The sequence below is a fragment of the Rutidosis leptorrhynchoides genome, chromosome 4, assembly GCF_046630445.1.
Source record: "Rutidosis leptorrhynchoides isolate AG116_Rl617_1_P2 chromosome 4, CSIRO_AGI_Rlap_v1, whole genome shotgun sequence".
Taxonomy (NCBI): Eukaryota; Viridiplantae; Streptophyta; class Magnoliopsida; order Asterales; family Asteraceae; genus Rutidosis; species Rutidosis leptorrhynchoides.
Window position 1 is genome coordinate 138,466,142 of NC_092336.1, and position 7,163 is coordinate 138,473,304.

At 33.8% G+C, this 7,163-nt stretch overlaps 1 long non-coding RNA gene across 3 annotated transcripts; it reads left to right on the top strand.

The window, feature by feature from the left end:
• Positions 1-3,633: 3,633 nt before the first annotated feature.
• LOC139843724 (uncharacterized) lies at positions 3,634-5,792 on the top strand. Of its 3 annotated transcripts, XR_011757694.1 has the most exons (4): positions 3,634-3,879; positions 4,538-4,740; positions 4,811-4,964; positions 5,459-5,786. It is a non-coding gene; the product is annotated as an uncharacterized lncRNA (long non-coding RNA). The 3 variants fall into 3 exon arrangements; XR_011757693.1 differs by having other exon boundaries at positions 4,538-4,964; positions 5,713-5,792; XR_011757692.1 differs by having other exon boundaries at positions 4,538-4,964.
• Positions 5,793-7,163: the final 1,371 nt, after the last annotated feature.

A 7,163-nucleotide genomic window follows, 5' to 3' on the forward strand; every position in this document is an offset into this window, starting at 1 on the left:
AAAATTTTGAGAAAGAACCGGGAACCTTGGCGCCTAATTTTTCAGAGAGTGAAATACTTTTTAGTTTTCCATTGTTTATCTACATACCAATATTTTTATTTATTAAATATATTGTTGTAAATATCAATATTCAAATATTCTATATTTATAATATTTACTTAATTTTATATTTTAAAATAATAATACGAGTATAAGTTATCATCTTTATATCATGGTTGACTCTAGATCGAACATATATATTATATAAACATATCAATAATCATTGTTTAAATATTTATTCACTATCTTGACTATCAAATTATTCATTCTTTCACCTAATGTAAACACATATTCTTGTAAAAAAACATAAATTAAAATTGAAATAGGTTCAGGAACACAAAGTAAATGTATAGGAGAATTTAAACGAAAGATTACCTGAAAACAATATAGTTAATTAAAGGCTTTTGAAAGTCATAGCTGGAACAGCAGAATTATATTGCATAATTAGAATAGCAACAATAAATAACAAAAGAATAACTATTTGACAAAACATAAACACCAGGAAGGCTTCCAAATTTTAATGGTTGATTTGGTGAGGGTCTATTTGGTGGTGGTTGGATCATGGTTCATTGGTCTAGGGGTCTGATGGTCCGGTGATGGCCTGGTGGTGGTCTCGTGGTGGTTCTGTGGCCCGATGGTGTTTGGGTGATAGTTCATTGGTCCTATGATGGTTTGGAAGTCCGGTAGTGATCCAGGGTCGGTCTGGTGTTCCGGTGGCGGTTGGGTGATCGCCGGTGGTCTTATTTTTCAGTGGTGGTTTAATGGTCTGGTTATGGTTTGTTGGTCCGGTGGTGCTCATTGCTACCACCACCACCACAACCACCACGACCATCACCATTCACCACAACTACTCCACCCACCACCATTATCACTCCCACTCTTCATTCATTATTTTTCATAGTTGGTGGTAGTTGGTAGGTGGTGGTGATGGATGGTGGTTAATGGTGGTGGGTGATAGTTGATGGCAGTAGTAGGTGGTGGTGGTAGTTGGTGGGTGGTATGGTGGTGGTTAGTAGTGGTGAGAGGTGGTGGTGGCTGGTGGTGGTGATGGTGGCTGGTGGGAGGTAGTGATTATTGGTGGTGGGTGGTGCTTATGGGTAGGTAGTGGTGGTGGTTAGTGTACGTGATGGTTGGTAGTTGGTAGGTGGTGGTGATAGATGGTGGTTAATGGTGGTGGGTGATAGTTGGCGGTGGTAGTAGGTGGTGGTGGTAGGTGGTGGGGTGGTGGTGGTGGTGGTTAGTAGTGGTGAGGTGGTGGTGGTTAGTGAGAGGTAGTTGTTGTTGTTGTTGGTGGTTGGTGGTGGTGATTGGTGTTGGTGATTGGTGGTGGGTGGTGGTGGTGGTTAGTAGTGGTGAGGTGGTGGTGGTTAGTGAGAGGTAGTTGTTGTTGTTGGTGGTTGGTGGTGGTGGTGATTGGTGTTGGTGATTGGTGGTGGGTGGTGGTTATGGGTAGGTGGTGGTTATGGGTTGGTGGTGGAGGAAGGTGGTGGTTATTGGTGGTCGTGGTGGTTGGTGGTAGTTGGTAGGTGGTGGTGATGGATGGTGGTCGAAGGTGGTGGTGGTGTGGTAGTAGTGGTTGAAGTTGGTGGTGGTAAGTGGGAGGTGGTGGTGGGTGGCGGTTATGAGTGGTTAATTAATTTTTTGATAAAGCTATAAAAATGTAATATTTAACATTTTGTTTCACTAAATTATTATAAGTTATAAGTTTTTACTTGGATTAATTACATTTATTTTTAACAAGTTATTTTTTTTAATATATAGTTAACATCGCAACAAAACTGAAAGTATATGACTTATATGTAGCAACAGAAATTCAATAAAATGTTAAATAATTAGTCTACCGATTCGGTGAAATTAAAGGTTTTTTCTCCAAACACTTATCGTCGCCTATTCGATGTGGGTTATCGTTTCGCCAAGTGAGTTTCTTTAAAAAATTTGTTCTCATTGATTTCTTGCTCTATTGTAATTGTTTTTTGCTGCCATTAATTTTCTTTCTTACCTTTTATTGATACTCAATGATCACGTATTCACGTATTCTGTCCATTATTATCTATTCAAATCATATATCGCGTACATATTTATTTAATATCTTATAAATTGAATTCAGTTTGATATTCAATTTTTGGTTAACGAAATTCAGAATGTTCAAAATTGAAAACCGTACAGAGAACCGATTTCAAATTCAGTTTCGATTTTACTTAATCCGAAAATGAATTTTCAAATTCGGTTTGATTTTTTTTATTTGGTTTCGGTTCAATATTCGGTGTAAACTGCGTCAAATCAAATCTTAAACACCCGTAGATTTTGCTGAAAAGAGATGTGGACTAAATAATTTGGTTAAACAAAAAAAAAACAAAAGTTCACGCTAAAACAATTTATAAAATTTAAAACCCTTAAATTATTCCCCAATTTTCAATCCGCCTTTTATTCTAAAAAATAGCAACCGTTTCCTTTTCATTTGTATAGGAACGAAATGAAAAAGTGTTAGAGATTTAAATTTGATTTGGCAAAGAATCCTTTTATTTTTGAGCAGCTAACAAAAATAATTTAAATTTAAATAATTTTGAATCCCATTTATCCTGGATATCCAACTATTTTTTATGAGAAAGTTATCAACCCCTACCCCATAAACCCTACCATTTCCCTTATTTTATTTTTTTCAGTTTTCCCAAAGTGCGACACACGAAAAAGGGGCACAATCGTCGCTGTTCCCATCGTTGGCGCCGCCTCTGCTACCACCACCGACGCCGCTTATGACATAATTTTTAGAGATACAAAGACAGGAAGCGGAACGAAATTACAATACACAGGAACAATTGAAAATTTGCTAACTATTAGAATCTAATAGAGGTATAAGCATATCTACTATCTAATCTAATTGAAATAAGATAGTTGTTTAATTTGAATACTCCATGACTTCAAAAATAATTGTCCTAGTAATGGAAAAATGTTAATGGAATATTGTTAATAAAAAAGGAGTATTGTTACTTTTTTAACGAAGTTATAATTTAAAGTAAAAGTAAAGTAAAAGATAGTATTCATTTTTGTTTGTTAATATTTGTAAGGAATCTATATTTCTTAAAAGAAAAAAAGTTGTGCTTAAAAAATTTTAAAGATCCAGCGGCCCAAATTAACTCTCTTTATCTCAAATTCTTTTCTCATCCTAAATCTATTTCACTTCTATAATTCCCCAAAAATCTCCCTTCCCATCACAGATGCTAAACGGATCGCTGCTTTTTTAAAACCCTAATCCATAACCGATTGCTTTTCTCAATCAGTCTTAATCGATTTCCCTAAAAACATCGCTAGAGATATAAGTACATGTATTTTCTCAATCGATTTCTTAACTATTTGCCTTTTACAATCGGTTAAGTAATAGATTTTTTAACTAATTGCTTTTTCCAGCCATTTAAGTAATCAATTTTTTAATCGATTTGTTCAATCGATTACTTATCAAAATTGATTTGTTTCATTGATTTCTCCAATGGAAGTTCTCATTCGAATTTTTGAAGACAACTTTCTCAAACTTTTGCAATCTATAGGGTTTAATTAGATTGGTATTTTCATTTGTTGCAAAACTCGTTGGATCTGATAATAATGCCAAAACTGATCGATGTTATAAATTGCGTGAAATTCACCATCGTCAGGTTTGTTCGTCATGGATTATTTCAATTTATTACGTATATTCCCCAACGTACATATAGATTTCCTGGATCGGTGCTTCAGTTAATAATGTTTTAAGGTTTAATTTGGGGTGGGAATGCTATATTGATGTCCTGAAACTTATGAAGAGACAGTTGTTGATTATCACTCCTTTGTAGTGGAAGAGAGTTTAATATTGTAAGTTAGTCTTTAGAAAATATTATCACTCCTTTGCTATATACCTCTCCTGAAACTTATGTCTGTATTTGAAGCTTCTGTGCTCGGAAGGATAAGCATTCATTTAGAAATTAATCAATACTGTTAAAATAGTTCTTATTATGGTTTGTGGTTAGAAGCAATTCGTTTGTACGACTATTTGTTGTTTTAAACCTTAAGTAAGGGAACAACTGCTATTTAAGGAGGATAAATCTGTTTGACAAGTTTGATTCGGTTGTTTAATCTGGGATACATAGATACATAGATACATACATGTGATAGGACTATTTGTTAAGTGTACATGACTGATGAATTGTGATAATATAAAATTTTATAACAAGCATCAAATATTGCTGCAAAGTGATTAGCTTTTTTCTTTCATATGTAAAGCTAATATTATGGCATCATAGATTGTTTATATATAGGAAAAAAGAAATTTGAGTTTTTTGATCATCTATGTACAGTTTAGCTGACTGACTTAGTAATTGAAATCATAAAGTGGAGAAGCTAATGCAATTTTATTGTGGGCTTTTTGTTGATTTTGCTCTACCTTTTTGCCATTTTTTTGTTTTACTTTTGATAATATTGATAAAGATGGGTGAATTGTGTGATTATGACTAATTGGAATGTATTTTTACAGGTAAGGACCGGTATGACAATGACAGAAAAGATCTTTTCTAGGGCTACTAAAAAATCCCATTTGATCCCAGGTGAAAATGTATGTGTCAACATTGATGTTTTGATGACACGTGATGTTTGTGGCCCGGGTGCAATTCGAATATTTAAAAAAGAATTTGGAAATGATGCCAAAGTATTCAAAACATTTGTTTTACCTTTTTAGTGGTACGTTTAATTTGCAGTATGATGCGAAATGGTTGTGGTGAGCTTATGACTTATGTGGTTATTGTTTTAGGTTTGGGACCGTGAAAAGATTGTCATTATACCTGACCACTATATATTTACGACTGATGAAGTGGCTAATAGAAACTTTTAGATATTAAAGATCAAATACTTACGAGCAAGGGATCAAATACTTTTATTATATTAAAGATCTTAGCAACTTCAAGGTATTATGTTGTCACCTTTTGGATATCATGATATTATATTTTGTAACATATATGATATTTAATCATGTGTTCAATGTATATTAAATGAGTTTAAAATGTTAGTGTGGGCTAATCCTGATTTCAAAGGTGTATGTCATGTTGCTCTTGCACAACTCGGAGAGGTACTCTTGTATCCATTAGTCTAATTTAAGCGAAGATCTTAAATGAGTTGGTAAAATGAGCGGGTCAATTAGGTTTGAAATTTTTTATTATCTAGGAGTTTTATGCTTATAAAAGTACAGGTGACTTATGACTTGTTTGAATTACTTGACCCGGTTCTTGATTTAGTTTTTTTTATTAGAGATAAACGTAACCTGAATCGACATCAGTCCATTTATAGGACGAAATTGTCACCTCTGATTGCTACTGTGTGAACTCTTCACACTTATTTTTTTTGTTGTTCATAACTTTGCGTTAAGGTCTTTCTTGGTACAGACTCTCACACATGTGTACAGTTGGAGCATTTGGTCAGTTTGCTACCGGAATCAGACAGGGATGCTGGTTTTTTTTTTTTAGGAACTGAAAAACTTTTGCTTAAGGTTTGAAAAAAGTATGCTTTTTATAGTTACATCTAGTTAGTTATCGTATTTAATATAATATAATTCTAGCATTTACACCTTCTTTTGTTTAAGTTTAAATTGAAAAGTTAATTGGATCTTTGACAAGTTATTGAACGAATGTTTATTTGATTTCTTCTTTTCACCTGAAGGTGCAGGTGCCACCAACTTAAAGATTTGTGTTGGATGGAGAAATGCCAGATTATTTTTTGCTCTCTATAATTACGTCTATTGTCAGGGCCGGGCCTGAGAATTTGGATGCCCAGTGCGAGATGGTTGAAAGTATGCCCCCTATAAAAATTTAAATAGCACACCGCAATTTTTTAAGGGTTTGGAACCTAGTCAAGCTAGGCGGCTCATCCCTACGCCGATTTTTATTCGATAAACACAATACAATTTTACAAAAAACAATAAATTCAAGTTACAACATACGAATCACCTAAAATGATGTCTACATGCATATTTTGATGCAAAACTTCAATTATTTTATCATAATCAACACTAGATAAAAACCTGCTTTTAATACTCAAAATTGCTAACCTTTTTAACCGTGAAAGTAACACTAGAGAATATTGATGTCGAGGAGGCATACTTGTCTAATTTTGTCAATACGAATCACCGGATGGTTGTATTTGAGGAGACATACTTGTCTAAATTTTTTTAACAAAATTTATATAAACAAAACAAATAAACAATCTAAAAAATTAAGAATGCCAAGTAACAATTATAAGAAATATAAATTTGAACAGAATACTAGTAGATATCAAGGCTTCAAGGCTTCAAGGGACTGTACGCAGAACGTATGTAATATTTTAATTATTTATAATATTATTAGGCATCATTGCATTAAAGTCATATACTCCATATTACTTATCTAAATAAAAAATAAGAGGACAAAATGAATTAAGGAAAGAAGCCACCTTGATTGTAACTTTAGAATTTGTGATTGGCAGAATCCAGAATGGCAAGAAAGAATTGAGCACCGTGTACGTACACCAACACGAACAGAGTGTTGAGTTTATTTTTCTTAAGTTCTTAATCAAAATTGATTCTTGAAGATTTAAAGATGAGCAATTGAGCAGAAGAGATGAATCGATGATGAGTGAGAAGGTGACGTCAATAAAGAAAATAACCCCAACAAGATTGATATTTGGGGAACTGACGAGTGACAAACTGTTTTGGATGTTTGGATGCCCCATGATCACCTAATAGTTTGGTTTAATGGGCATTTTTTCTCACTTTTTCCAAATCTAGGCATCTATTATAGGCATTTTTCTATTTTTTTTTTTATTTAATAAATTTATTTGAGCTAGAACTATGGGCCAAAATGAGTCTAGTATAGATGAAATTGGACTCCAAAATTGATGCCCCATGATTTTTGATGCCCGGTGCCGTCGCCCACTCCGCACGGCATCATGCCCGGCCCTGTCTATTGTGTGGCCTTCTACGTTCATAATGGTATGCCTATCATAAATTTGTGATTATATTAATTTTTATAATATGCATTTTATGCTTATAAAATATATGGTTTCTTTATTTGTAGGTTGTACCTTTGGACTGATAAAGATACTTGCTTATCCAAGATGTTCTGCATTGCTTTTCA